Source organism: Bos taurus, chromosome 5 (assembly GCF_002263795.3).
Source record: "Bos taurus isolate L1 Dominette 01449 registration number 42190680 breed Hereford chromosome 5, ARS-UCD2.0, whole genome shotgun sequence".
In the NCBI taxonomy this organism is placed as follows: Eukaryota; Metazoa; Chordata; class Mammalia; order Artiodactyla; family Bovidae; genus Bos; species Bos taurus.
Window position 1 is genome coordinate 54,937,440 of NC_037332.1, and position 15,677 is coordinate 54,953,116.

Sequence of the window (15,677 nt, forward strand, 5' to 3'; positions counted from 1 at the left end):
GCTTGCAGGGCTCAATGCAAATAAAAATGTAGGGCTCCTTATCCAAAATTATTAAAGGTTAAAAATTATTAATAATTTCAAGATGGCAACCATAGAGCATTAAACCAAGTAGGGGGTTTTTATAAGCACACGTCAATGTGATTGCACTGGTCACACAGCCATGAAGCAAGCCCTGTCGATAGCACCTAGCCCCAGGAAATAACCACCTAATAATCTTTATTTGCATCCTACTTCAACTCTGTGTTCTTGTACTTTCAGAAAAGTGAGATAACTGTCGTGTGCTCTTTTCTGCTTCATGAAATTTTAAGAGATTAAAAAAATAAAAAGGATATTGGAAATAATCTGTCCTAACTTTATATCTAAAGAAAGAATTCCCTTCCAGTTGTCTCTGGGGTAGTGAAAAATCCAATGAATCATCTAGTAACCTAGAAAAAGTGACTTATTTCCCATTACCCCATTTTACTCATCTGTTAATGAAGACAGTGATGCCCACTGCTTCTTGTTGCTATGAGGATTATTAATTCAGATGTATAGTACAGAGGGGCTATTTTCCATGACCCATCATGGTTACTCTGAATCTATTTTAGGGCTATTTTAGCATTTATTGGTTTCCAAATAACATAGCTAAAGCCACAATTCATTAATAAAGAAATGTATATTTGGCAGAAGACTACGTAGGAAGGTGGGAGGAAAAGATTTTATACTGGAAACCCTTCAACATAAAGGTCATCTAATTCCCCATTCAGCATCTCTGCTCTTCTCTCAAAATTTATTTCCACTGGCAACTACCTTACCTTATATTTTTTTTCTTCCTTGAAACAACCACGCTAAACCAGACACCCTCACACCCTCTTTTCACTATCATGAATATAGATCTCTCTTCTCAGTTTGCAAATGGAATTTAGCAACAACATCAACAAAAAAGAGGTCTGTTAAACAGCTGAACAAGGACCATCTATTGCTCCACCAGTGTGTGAACATCTCAATACCCACCCTGTAGACTTCTCAGTAAATTCCCTCCCTCAGAAAGATGGTAGGGGTTTGAAAGTGTCTGCTGCCAAGAAAATAAAGTTTCCTCTGAATAATCATATAGGTAAAGTTACTAGCTCACAGTAAATGTTACTACCTTCTGTCTTCCCACCCTCCTCACCATCTCTTCCCTAACACTTCCAGTATAAGAGGAATTCTCTCCCTCACAAAATAATTCCTTTCTGTTTTTCAGCAGCTCTACTCTCTGGAAAATTCTTCCTTATCCTGACCCAGAATCTGCTTCCCTATAACTTTTATCTGAAGTTTGTCATACCCTCAGGACGATTAGAGTAAACGTCATTCTTTTTCAAGATGGTGGCTTCTCTCCATAGATTTCTCCTGAGTTCATTTACAGCTCTTTCCTGTGACGAACTTCAAATTCTAAACTATTCTAGCTGCCCTCTCCTGAACAGTTTCCTACTCCCTCCTTTTAAAAAGTTTATCCCAAACTAAATACAGTCTCTAAATGTAGCCTTGGATGTAATGTAGATTGCCAAAGAACCGTCTCTTCCCTTGATCTGGGCACACACTGATTAATTATTTAATCAAAGCTTCACTCCATTTCCTCAGCTCCTTGGGCAGCCCTCTCAGGAGACTCTTCAAAGTAGCACAGGGGTGGAAGAGGAGAGCTGATGCCAACCAAGCCTTATATTGTAGTTTAGTCACTAAGCCATACTGACGCAGGCCACTAACAGTTTCAGCAGTCAGAGACAGAGTGGTTGTGACTCACAGCAAAGGCATCAGAATGGCATTAATTGAAGAAACAAATGCCCCAAGTGACAGACTCCTTACTGTAAAAGCTGTCGATGAACCCAGACAATAAACACTGCATTCAACACAAGCTTGCCTGCCCCTGTCGCCTCTGTGAGCCAACCAAGTGAGCCCCTGCCACCTCTCAGGTGCTATGCTGACTTGATCCCTTTCTCAAGCAACTTAGAGCCTAACGATGGTAAACAAGCCCTGGAGAGCCATGATAAGCAGCTGGGTGTTATGGGGTAAGTGCTATGGAAAGTATTTGAAGAATAGTACGTAAAAGAGTCAGATGGTCTGATTTAGGTTTTTAAAAGATAACCATAGCTGTTTTTAACGTAGAAATTGGAGGGATGCATGATATGAAATTGAAGACCCATTTAGAGGCTTTGTAGTTCAGGTGAGAGACTGATGGTGGCTTGAATATCTCTGATAACAGTGAAAATACAAAAGATGAGCAGATTTGAAAAGCACTTTATGTATCAGAATTTCAACTAAACTTTAACTCATCTGATCTAGGTGAGTTATACACACCTAGATATACCTAGGAATTCATAAAATGTGGTCCAGACATTGGGGTTAATGCACCAAAAGCATTAGGATGACCTGGGAACTTGACATAAATTCAGATCTCAAGCTTCACTCTAGACCTACTGAATCAGAAAATCTGGAGGAAGCTAGTTCTAACAAGCCCTCCAGGGTATTCTGATGCATGCTGAAGTTTGAGAGCCACCCACTAACCTACAGGAATTCCTTAACTTTGAGCTCTCTGAATACAACAAAACATGTGTACAGAATTACTGAGCCAATATTATGGAATTAAAACACATTTACTATACAGTTAAAAAACCAAGATTAATATGACAGGCTGTTGAATATTATAGTAGTATTACATCAAATTCTAGTTCCTATGTATTGCGTGCATGCTTAGCCACGTCCTGTTCTTTGGGACCCTATGGACCATAGCCCACCAGAATCCTTTGCCCATGGGATTCTTCAGGCAAGCATACCAGAGTAGGTTGCCATTTCCTCCTCCAGGGAATCTTCCCAACCCAGAGGTTGAACCCCCATCTCCAGGGTCTCCTTCATTTCAGGTGGGCTCTACCTGCTGAGCCATCATGGAAGCCCACCTATGTATTAGGAATTTGTATGAAATATTTGACTATTAAGGTAAAGAGAATCCTCTTCTGGTCCTGCCAGTGCATTTTTTTTTTAATCTTTACTTTGTCCCAACTAAGCAGCTATTCTTGTATTTTCCATGAAATTTTGTATTAGGATGGTTGCATCCTTGTATCCAGTCCTCAGTCTTTAATGACTTCTTATGGATTTCTTTGAATAGTCTTTTTTGGATTCCATGGAGATTCCTCCCTTCAATATACTTCTAGAAATGTCAGTTGCCTGCTTTATTAATCATGGGAATAAGATATTTTTTGGTTTGCTTTGGTGCTTTCTCTTATCCTGGGAGAAAAGTTTGATTTATTCCCTTGGATAGGAAAATCTACTACCTGACCTGGGTATAAATTAAAAGTGGCTGTCCCCTGTTATGCAGTGCCATGACACTTCCTTTGGCATGCCATCAAAAGTCCTCATGGTTTAAGGATGTCACTAGCATACAATTTTACAACATTTTGGGGGAGCTAACTTGTAGTGATCAGGATAGACTATTGAACTATAGATTTACAGCTCAACTCAGAGAGTAGCAATCTATGAGTTTCAAGTTTGGAGTTTGGGTTTGAAAAAGGGAAGGACATGGGGATGGATTCTGGAAACCAGGAGCCAGGGCAAAATGGTAGAGCTCCCAGAGTATGGAAATCCCCAGGGAGAAGCAAACACAACCACTTCCCAGTAAGAACCTCAGGTCTAGAATAGTAGTTGGTGTTAAAAAATTAATTATTCATTCATCTTTGAAAAGGAGTGAAATTCTGAGATATGCTACTCAGATGAACTTCAAAAACACCATACTAAGTGAAATAAGCCAATCACAAAAGGACAAATACTATACGGTTCCACTTATATGAGGTCTTTAGAGTAGACAAACTCGTAAATACATAAAGTAGAATCAAGATTACCAGGGGCTGTGGGGAGGGGGAATTGTTTAAGAGATGCTGAGTTTCTGTTCGGGATGATGAAAATGTTCTGGAACTGAATAGTTGTGTTGATTGCACAACTCTGTGAATATGCTCGAAGCTGCTAAAATGTACACTCAGGATGGTTAAAGTGGTCATTTGTGTATTATATATATGTTACCACAATTTAAAAAATTTTTTTAATTTTCAATTGAGTTCGAAAACAGCATTGAATAAATAAATAAATACTTGATCCCTCCACAGGGCTGTTGTAAAGGTGAAAAGCCATGACATAAAGTGACTGCATACAGTCATCATCAGTATCATTATTGAATATTCTGAAATCATTGTTTACCCTCTGCATTATCAAGAGAACTCACGGTTGAAATACAAGAGATCTGTATTTAGAAAGCAGACATTATGAACAAAGAAAGTGAAAGTGTCAGTTGCTCAGTCTTGTCCTTGTAGCCTGCCAGGTCCTCTGTCCAAGGCATTCTCCAGGCAAGACTACTGGAGTGGGTTGCCATTCCCTTCTCCAGGGGATCTTCCTGACCCAGGGATCAAACCTGGGTGTCCCACATTGCAGGTGGATTCTTTACCATCTGAGTCTTCAGGGAAGCCCCTAATGAACAATAGGATTCTGCAAATGTGAATCCTATTTATTTATTTAATAAATAGTGATATTTATTCCCATAAATATCACTCATTACTCTTTGGAACTCCTAGACCACATTCCTTCATCCTTGATCTACCAAATACATTGGATGTCAGTGATTAATGAGTCTATTTCATAAATCTGCTTTACATGCTCATCTTAATCCACCAAAGGAATAGAAATTTTATTGTGGGCTCCCTTCCTTTCTTTTTACACTAAGCCTAAGAAGTCAATAATATGTAAAAGCTAAGCACTTTCTAATTTTAGTTCACACTTTTTTCTGTAAACTGCAAAAAAGCCACCAGAAAAGAATTTTTATGCATAATAAAAACCTGTATAGTTTTCTCAGAAGGGGGTTGCATACGAAAACATCATCACTGCTCTGAAAAGAAAATACAGTTCCTGATCTGTAACTACCAGTACACCCACCTATCCCTTCTTCCCTAATGAGATGAAATTATAAAGGGGAAAGCAATTTACAAGGATCCTCCCCTTAGCTGATTTATGCTCCTACAGTGTGTGTGTCAAATCTGTTCAGAATTCTTGGTGCTGCATGCAAGGCAAGACATTTAGAAGAAAGGTTTTTGGAGTGCTTCTAATCTTTTAAATCAACAATAGAGAAAAAAATAAAGCAAAGGTCAAGATTTTGATACACTGCTTCTCAAATACATCCCATACTGAGTAAAATGCCATGAAATCATCTGTCAGAACCGACTTTCTTCTCCAGACTACATTCCAAGAGCGTGAAGCGAGCTGGAGCAGCTATTGATGGTTTTCTTAGATTCCAGTGCACCTTAATCATATTCACAAGACTGAACTTTTTCATCACTGCAGGAGCTGACAGAATTTTGTGACAATTCTGGGAAATGCTTTCAGATGGCCCCTTTCATGAATTATGAATGTTCCACAAAGCTCGGTGGTGAGTGCACGAGCCTTGTTCTCCACAAACGCAGGGGCTGATTAGGAGGTGTCCTTCCTTTGTCTCCTTGCCTTGAAATTTCACATTCTTTGCATAGACCGAAAGTAAATTTTGATAAAGTAAAAAGGTTCTGATTAATTGTGAATATTTTACCTCATAAAAATAGCATTTATTTTAATCATTAGAGAAGATCACACAAGTTTCACAATTTCCTTCTCCACAATGTGTTTAATGTGATAGTGAACAGATTTATAAGTGACTCCTTTTAGGTGCTAATAAAAAAACATACTTATATATAAAATATGTCAGACAGAGAAAGACAAATACTGTATGTTTTCACTTATATGTGGAATCTATAAATGTAATAGAACAGAAACAGACTCACAGACACAGAGAACAATCTAGCAATTACCAGCGTAGGCAGAGAGGGACAAGATAGTGGGAAGAGGATTAAGAGGTACAATCTGAAAGGTATAAAATAAATAAGTTGTAAGAATGTAATGTATAGCACAGGAAATACAGTCAATATCTTACAATAGCTTTGTATGGAGAGTAATCTATAAAAAATATCGAATTATCATGTTGTACACTTGAAACAAATATAGTATTGTGTCAATAGCACTTCAATTAAAATATATATTATGTTAATATATATGAGTATCAAGTATATGTATATATAGGTCTCCTGCATTGCAGGCAGATTCTTCACCATCTGAGCTACCAGGGAAGCCCATATATATATATATATATGTACACACACATATAATATTCATTATGCTCTTACAGTTATGTTCTATATATTTGCTTATAGTTATGTTCTATAAATTGTTCTACAAACACTGAATTAGTGAATACTGACCCATTGCTCCTAGGGGAAATACAGAAGTAGATTTCTGTGAGCCTCTGGCCATATTTTCATTAACTGAACAATACATAACCTTGTGTTATGTGTGTTTCTGTTTAAAGATACCTTACGTAATACATACAGTTGACACTAACACTGGACTCACAGCCAGTGGCCCCATAACTAGTGCCTGAATGATGCATATCCAGCGCACCTATGTCGTTCATTAAGACACACCACAGCCCTGTTGCGCTGACAAACTCTAGCCGGCATTTCAGCACTATGCTTCAAAGTCATTTTAAATACTGAAATCGCCAACAAGTAAGCACACAGATGGAAACAAATGTGCACTAAGGAGACTACAAAAAGGACACTTGCTTACAGTATGAAAACAGAGGATCACCTTGTTTGACTTTAGCTGGTAATAGTGCATCTGCTGCTGCTGCTGCTGCTAAGTCACTTCAGTCGTGTCCGACTCTGTGCGACCCCATAAACGGCAGCCCACCAGGCTCCCCCATCCCTGGGATTCTCCAGGCAAGAACACTGGAGTGGGTTGCCATTTCCTTCTCCAATGCATGAAACTGAAAAGTGAAAGTGAAGTCACTCAGTCGTGTCCAACTCTTAGTGACTTCATGGACTGCAGCCTACCAGGCTGCTCCATCCATGGGATTCTCCAGGCAAGAGTACTTGAGTGGGGTACCATAAGCAACTAGAATTTTCAGTCTTCTGTGCATGTCCATGAATGACCGCAAAAGTGTCAGAATATTGATTCAGTTCAGTTCAGTCGCTTGAATTGCAGCACACCAGGCCTCCCTGTCCATCACCAACTCCCAGAGTTCACTCAGACTCACGTCCATCGAGTCAGTGATGCCATCCAGCCATCTCATCCTCTGTCGTCCCCTTCTCCTCCTGCCCCCAATCCCTCCCAGCATCAGAGTCTTTTCCAATAAGTCAACTGTTCGCATAAGGTGGCCAAAGTACTGCAGTTTCAGATTGAGCATCATTCCCTCCAAAGAAATCCCAGGGCTGATCTCCTTCAGAACGGACTGGTTGGATCTCCTTGCAATCCAAGGGACTCTCAAGAGTCCTCTCCAACACCACAGCTCAAAAGCATCAATTCTTCGGCACTCAGCTTTCTTCACAGTCCAACTCTCACATCCATACATGACCACTGGAAAAATCATAGCCTTGACTAGACGGACCTTTGTTGGCAAAGTAATGTCTCTGCTTTTCAATATGCTATCTAGGTTGGTCACAACTTTTCTTCCAAGGAGTAAGCGTCTTTTAATTTCATGGCTGCAGTCACCATCTGTAGTGATTTTGGAGCCCCAAAAAATAAAGTCTGACACTGTTTCCACTGTTTCCCCATCTATTTCCCATGAAGTGATGGAACTGGATGTCATGATCTTCGTTTTCTGAATGTTGAGTTTTAAGCCAACTTTTTCACTCTCCACTTTCACCTTCATCAAGAGACTTTTTAGTTCCTCTTCACTTTCTTCCATAAGGGTGGTGTCATCTGCATATCTGAGGTGATTGATATTTCTCCTGGCAATCTTGATTCCAGCTTGTGCTTCTTCCAGTCCAGTGTTTCTCATGATGTACTCTGCATATAATTTAAATAAGCAAGGTGACAATATACAGCCTTGACGTACTCCTTTTCCTATTTGGAACCAGTCTGTTGTTCCATGTCCAGTTCTAACTGTTGCTTCCTGATCTGCATACAAATTTCTCAAGAGGCAGGTCAGGTGGTCTAGTTACAAATAAACTTTAGTAAGGAGGTGAATCCACAAGTGTGAAGCCCATAAATAATAAAGATCAACCATGTCCATCTTCACTTGAGACATTGTTCTCAGTGTGGAGATAATTTTTCACTTCAAATCAGTGGTCAGTTGTTAGGAAACAGTGAGGAAAGCCCAACCAGTTGGTATGAGATCCATGACAAAGGTGTCTCCATTCTACTTCCAGAGTCTCTAGATAGGCTTGTAATAAAAGTTACCGTATTCCCTGCCCTTTGTTTTGTAGTGAACTTGGTGTTATGGCAAGACTGGAAGCTGTCTGACCTGATGGGGTAAGCAGAGCCTGTCTGGACTGCCTGCCACTCATGATGAGAAGTTTCTGGAATCAAAGTTTTCAGCCATGTCCCAAGGCAGACTGACACAGAACTTATGCTAGACTAACATCCCTTGGTGCAGTGGGGTCCAGGGAGTCACTGAGATAACCATCCTGAGAGTCAAGTTGGAAGAGTAAGGAAAAGGTGAAATGTGAGAAGAGGCAGGAATGGAGAGGATTTACAACAGGAAGGCAAGGCTTTGAGGAGTTTCCAGGGTAAGCCTCAGTCTTTAACCACAGAGAGCTCTGGAATTTCCACTCTAAGGTATTTGGTATGTAAGTCCCCAGCTCGGGAAAGTACTTAGAAAGAGTCATGCAAAACTGGAGAGAAATCTTATTTATTAAGCGTTAAGTTTTGCCGATTCAATGGACATGAGTTTGAGTAAATTCTGGGAGTCGGTGATGAACAGAGAGGCCTGGCATGCTGCAGTCCATGGGGTGGCAAAGAGTTGGACATGACTGAGTGACTGAACTGAACTGAACTGAAGTTTTGCTTAGGCTTAATAGACTCTCGACTGTATGACTTCAAGAAATACAAAGTGTATTTTGTCTCCTAGGTAACAGTTTACCACAGACAATGATAAAAATCATAAACATCTCAAAATCATAGGTTCAGCCCTTGTGTGTGTGCCTGTGTGCTCAATTGTGTCCAACTCTTTGCGACCCCATGAACTGTAGCCTGCAAGACTCCTCTGTCCATGGGGATTCTCCAGGCAAGAAGACTGGAGTGAGTTGCCGGGCCCTCCTCCAGGGGGTCTTCCTGACCCAGGGATCGAACCCATGTCTCCTTCGTCTCCCCCATTAACAGATGGATTCATTACCACCGAGCCAACTGGGAAACCTGTCCACCCCTTAAATCTTCCCACCCACTCTGCAGAGATATATTTCTATTTTATTCCTAAATATTACCAAAAGTGGAAAGTTTAAGCTATCCATTGGTAGCTCATTTCTGTGGTTTTATCAGAGTAAGTCTTTATTCCATGAATTTGCTTTTACTAATGAAAGAACACTATTTCTATGACATACAGATGGCTATCCAAAGAACTCTCAGAAATTCCTCAGATCTTAGTTAGTCACTTGAGAAAGGCTAATAAAGTAATTTTATGTCAAATGAGTACTTTCTCCACCAGAAATAGGGCTGCAAGATTTTTTTTTCTCAACAAGATAGTACAGAATGGGGGCAAATTTTCTTTTTTGTTTTTCTTCTAACATGTTCTCCAGACACCTCCTCTAAGGCAGTTTTATCATGTGATAACCACGTGTTTATATATTTGATTTTCCTCTAGACCCAGCCTCGCTGAATGGAGGGATTATACCTTGTTTATCTTCAGCACCCATCACAGTGTTTGACAGTAAATGCTCAAAAAATATTTTATGAAAGAATGCATCCATGTCTGTGTGCTCAGTCATGTTTGACTCTTTTGCAACCACATGAACTGTAGCTTGTCAGGCTCCTCTGTCCATAGGATTTTTCAGGCAAGAATACTGGAGTGGGTTGCCATTTCCTACTTCAGGGGATCTTTCCGACTCAGGGATCGAACCTGTGTGTCCTGAGTCTCCTGCATTGGCAGGCAAATTCTTTACCACTGCACACCTGGGAAGCACTCATGAAAGAATAAATACAATCATATGCCAGGTCTGTCTTCATCTACACGTGTTATCTTATCACCTATATTTTGTCTTAATTTAACAAAGAAGAGAGGAAGGGGTGTAAATCCAATGATTTCACTCCTCCTCTAAAGTTCTCTGAGGACCACATGAGCATGTCTGTCCAGACCCTGAGCAAGATGTTTGTGCTGAGCTTCCTTTTCAGGCCAGATGCACGCAAAGTACCAGTGTGAGTACTGGGGATCTGCTCACTACATTTACTTTGGTAATCTATCCTAGACTGGAACTTTCTTCCTTTGAGGATAACATCCTAGAGATTATCCCACTGCCCAAGAAAACTCTGGAATAATAAGAGACCTTCCCCAAATCCAACTTTATGAATCAAGTAGGATCAGGGTAGCTACTGACCCTTCTGTGCCCTCTTTTCCCTGGAAGTGACTTTCTAGACTTGCCAGTGTCCTAAGGGCATCCCAGAGCCAAAGAAACCTTCACAATAGCATTATCTGAAGTATGGGAAGAGTACTTGATATGGAGTCTTAAGCCTAGGGACAAAAGCCACATTCCATCTCTTTGGACAAGTCATTGGTTAAGCTTTGAGCTTCAGTTTCCTCATCTGTAAAGTAAAAATGATAACTATCTTGCTGTGATATACAAATAAAATAATGGATGTGGAAAGATTAGATGAACCAAAAAGTTATAAACATCAGTTCTGTTAATTAAGCTCTAGCCACACAGCCTTTCTACCTGTTCTCTAAATGTCACAAGCTCATCCTAGCCCCAGGCCCTTTACATTCACTGCTTCTTCTACCTAGGATGCTGTTTACTAGTTCTCGTCATGGTTAATTCCTACTTCAAACACGTCTCTACTCAGTGTTACCTCCTCAGAGATAACCTCCCAGACCATTCTCTCTAAAATAGCACTTCTTGGCCCTTTTATTATTTTAAATTGTTTTATTTTTTCTTGATGGCACTTACTGACAATATTACATTTGTTTGATCAGTTACTGTCTCTCTCTCTCTCATTGGAACACACCTCTTTTGAGGGCAGGGACTTTGTCTTCTACTGTGTCACTAAAAGCTATAATGGCCCACACAGAGTAGGCACCCATTAAGTATTTGTAGAGTAAGTTAATAAACAAGCCAATGCAAGCATAGGAATGGAAAAAGTTCTGATGATGAGATGCAGTTAAAAGCTAAAGAAGTAACAAAAAGGAACAGAAGAGTATTTGATTTGAAATGAACCCTAAAGCAGGATTTGAGAATTTTGTAAAGGAAGTTCTGTGATTTTTCCATAGGCATAAATAATCAACATCTCAAATTTATAGGCTGTAAATTATTTGAGGACAAAGAACTTACTTTTATCTCTTTGTACACCCCTCTCCCATTGCCAAGCTGAATACCTAGTGAAACTAAATAAAATGTTAATTTGTTTGTTTACAGAGACATCAATACAATGCTGCTGACAACTTACTAGGGTATTGATCTAGTACTAATTCAGAGAAAAAAATAATGGCTCCAAGACAAATTATAGACATTGTTTACATCACAATTATATTTCTTGGTAATGTCTTGCCTAAATAAATGCAAAGCTTATTAAAAAAAAAAAAAAAACTGTTAAAAATCACACCCTTGGGGTAGAGAGGAACACTCCAGAATAGAAATTTATGAAGGAAAAATGTCTGTCCACCCATGGATTTCCCCTGTTTCTTTCTCTCTTCTTGTCACAAATTTTCAAGTTCAATAAACATGGTGATCAATTAGGGAAGAGGAAAAGGCAGGAGGGATGATTAAAGGAGGAAAGAGGAGAACAGAATGTAAGGGATGGAATCCATGTAGAGCAGATGAAAAGGGCAGGAAATCTCTGAGCCAGGATTGAATATGTACCTTGTCAATGACCTATTGTGACAAAAGCCAAATGCACAAAGGATCTTGCAAGGTGTAGGAAAAAATTTATGGGAGAGTTATTTTAGCACATGAATACAAATTCTTTAAAGTATTAATTATTTTTAAATCAATTCATTCTGCATTCATGTTTAAATACTGACCATGGGCATGCCATTACCAAACCACAGAGGTACTATTTTACATTAATAATATTTGTATTATATTTGAGAAGATGACTAGGACTATCATTCAATTATTTCAATCTGTCAATATTTAGACAGCCAAATCTATCAATTCACTTAAACAATATTTAATGAGCACCTATTACGCTTTGAGAAGTCAGTGCAGGGCCACTCAGAATACATGACTTGTCTTCCTTATCCTCAAAGAACTTATGTTGATGAGAAAAGAGAACAGCAAATAATTGCGTCTAACAAATAAGTGTATGTATTGTCATCAGACTGAGTTTTTCAGCTACATGTTTGTGTTTTATGGGCTTCCCCGGTGGCTCAGCATTAAAGAATCCACCTGCAATGCAGGAGCCAGCTGCAGGAGATGGGTGGGGAAGAGTCCCGTGGAGGAGGGCATGGCAACCCACTCCAGTATTCTTGCCTGGGGAACCCCATGGGACATAGGGTCAGAAAGAGTTGGACATGACTGAAGCAACTTAGCATGCAGTTTGTATTTTATTGCTATGTGTAAGAAAGACAATGAATATTCATGGACAATTTAAAAAAGGAGATACCATTTATGCCTTGGAGGGCATTCACCAGGACAAAAAGGGAAAGGACATTCCAGGTAGAGAGGAAAGCAAGAGCAGAGGTAGAAGGTGACATTATAATTATAGGTAAGATCTCTTTGCAGTAAAAGGGCAGAGTGAGAAAAGAGAAAAAGAGAGAGATCTGGTTTCAGAACTCCTAGAAACACCAAGGTCTAAGGATTGGACCAAGTGGAAGGAGCCACTGCGAACAGTTCCTTCAAATTTTCCATCCCTTCTTGCAACTGCATTGGTGCTTGTGATGGGTTAGTGGAATCTGGGAAGAAGTGATATGTGCCAATGTAGACCTGATGCATGAAATCACCTCACTCAACCTTCTTTCCTTGTCTTTCAGCTGGAGGCTAATGCCCAAGTCTTCCTGGAGCCATGCTGAAGATGCATAGCAGAGCTTCATCAGCTTAAGTCTCCTAATGGCTCTTTGAAACAGAGTCCCTCACTCCCAAATCCCTACCACCTCCATCTCCATTAGACTAAGACACTATCCAAAAATAAACTTATTAAGTCACTGACATTTACCACAAGACTTAGCCTAGCATGATGGATTCAAAAAATTTTATTTTAAGTTACAATATAATGCTAACAATCAAGGATTTGCACAACACTTAAAGAATTAGGGTCCTAAGGTAAAAGAAAAGCCACAGCTGGCCTTCAGGAAATTTGGGTAAATGGGAAATATAGGGAAATATTCCTGCTGATAATCTCTCCTGACTGCAAAACCAAAGAAGGTGATTTGCAGGAGCTCTCCTGGAAATTTGCTGTAAATCTCCTGTCTGCTGCCTGCCAAAGTGTCTGCCTGCAGCTGCCACCAGAGAAAAATGGCTTTTCCTTTCTCTTATCTTCCAAATCTTGCACAGTCCTTCTTTTTGGCAGAATCTAACCCAGAACCCTGCTGGAAATGGAATTCTGAAAGGTCTAATTCAGCTGCTTCTACCCTGAGATGCAGAAGAGAGTTTGGAAGGGGATGGAAGGAAGAAAGGAAGAAAAGTCTTGAATGATTGATGAATAGTGAGTGTTCGAATTCCCCAATGCTGAAGGCAGAGAACTTCTCTTTAGCAGGCTTTTGGAAGTTTCTTCAGAACAGCACAAGAGATTAGGGGAGAGATGGGGAGATGTGCAAAATTGGACAATACGTTTCTGAAGCCACATTCTAACAAAGAAAATTTCTACAACGCAGGAATAAAAGAAAACTAGTAGCCACATAACTGCTAGACCACCAAGGCCTGCAATACCCTTGTCTTAGAAATCCCTCCCTGTTTCCTGCCCATTACCACCTGCAGGGCCTCACTGTATAGATTCCTCCTCCTCCCAGAAGACTTTGGGGATTAAATCTAGAGATTTCTGAAGACTTCTAGAGATTTCTAGAGACTTCTGACTCTGCCTCCCTCCCTCAATATTTCTCATTTTCCCCTTGGCAGGAAATTTTTTATGTATGTGTTATAGACAGAGCTGTGTCTTCTCCTTCAGAAGTTTTTCCTTCCACATTTCATTACAGGATAGTTCTGAACAACAGAAGTGCTGTAATGTTAACTAGAACTGGGCCTTCACATAAAAGACACTCAGTGAAGATTTTCTGAATGAAGAATGAACACGCATGAATGAAATACACCTCACTAAGTCCTAACTAAATGCCTCAGTTAGGGCCTGGAAAAGTTTGGGTACTAAGAGTAATCAGGCTGGATGGTTATTTATCATTTGTCAGTTCCAGTTGACCATTCTCACTTTTGGTGGTGGTAATAACTTTAGATAGATCAAGAGTGTTAAATTTTCATTTTCCTTTTTAAAAATTGCATAAGCTTGCTACAGACATGTTTTATCCTAATCTATTCCCTCATTTTTGCCTTTCTAGGATTTGTGATATAATAAAATCAACAATAGCTTTGCAAAAAAATAAGTTGCATGTCAGTTGCAAAAGAAAGAAAATACAATAGACTGACTCTGGGAGTGAGCACTGGGCTGAGAGTTGGAAACAGTCTCCAAACAGGGGTTCCTCCATCACCAGCAGCAAAATAACAATAATAATAATTGGTAACACTTCTTGAATGTTTGGGCTTCCCTGGTGCCTCAGACAGTAAAGAATCTGTCTACATTGTGGGAGACCCAGGTTCGATCCCTGGGTTGGGAAGATCCCCTGGAGGAGGAGATGGCAACCCACTCCAGTATTCTTGCTGGAGAATTCCCCTGGACAGAGGTGCCTAGCAGGCTACAGTCCATGGAGTCGCAAAGAGTCAAACATGACTGCACAACTAAACCCAGCAAGCACAGCACTGGGTCCTCATAGAAATCTCCACGGAACAGGCTAAAATGGTGATGGTAGTTTAGCCTCTAAATCATGTCTGACTCTTTGCGGCCCCATGAACTGTTACATGCCAGGCTTCCCTGTCCATGGGGATTCTCCAGGCAAGAGAACTGGAGTGGATTGCCATTTCCTCCTCCAGGGAATCTTCCAGGCCCAGGGACCAAATCCTTGTCTCTTATATCTGCTGTATTCACAGGTGGGTTCTTTACTAGTACCACCTGGCAAGCCCAAATTATATGCTACCTACCGCACAATTGCACTCATCTCACATGCTAGTAAAGTAATGCTCAAAATTCTCCAAGCCAGGCTTCAGCAATATGTGAACTGTGAACTTCCTGATGTTCAAGCTGGTTTTAGAAAAGGCAGAGGAATCAGAGATCAAATTGCCAACATCCGCTGGATCATGGAAAAAGCAAGAGAGTTCCAGAAAAACATCTATTTCTGCTTTATTGACTATGCCAAAGCCCTAACTGTGTGGATCACAATAAACTGTGGAAAATTCTGAAAGAGATGGGAATACCAGACCACCTGATCTGCCTCTTGAGAAATCTGTATGTCCTGTCATACAGGACAGTTAGAACTGGACATGGAACAACAGACTGGTTCCAAATAGGAAGAGGAGTATGTCAAGGCTGTATATTGTCAACCTGTTTAACTTATATGCAGAGCACATCATGAGAAATGCTGGAATGGAAGAAGCACAAGCTGGAATCAAGATTGCAGGGAGAAATATCAATCA

At 40.1% G+C, this 15,677-nt stretch overlaps 1 long non-coding RNA gene across 1 annotated transcript; it reads left to right on the plus strand.

Moving 5' to 3' along the window:
• Positions 1–1,793: 1,793 nt before the first annotated feature.
• LOC132345296 (uncharacterized) lies at positions 1,794–15,397 on the plus strand. The gene is made up of 3 exons (XR_009494531.1): positions 1,794–2,024; positions 5,335–5,419; positions 12,977–15,397. It is a non-coding gene; the product is annotated as an uncharacterized lncRNA (long non-coding RNA).
• The last annotated feature ends 280 nt before the right edge of the window (positions 15,398–15,677 follow it).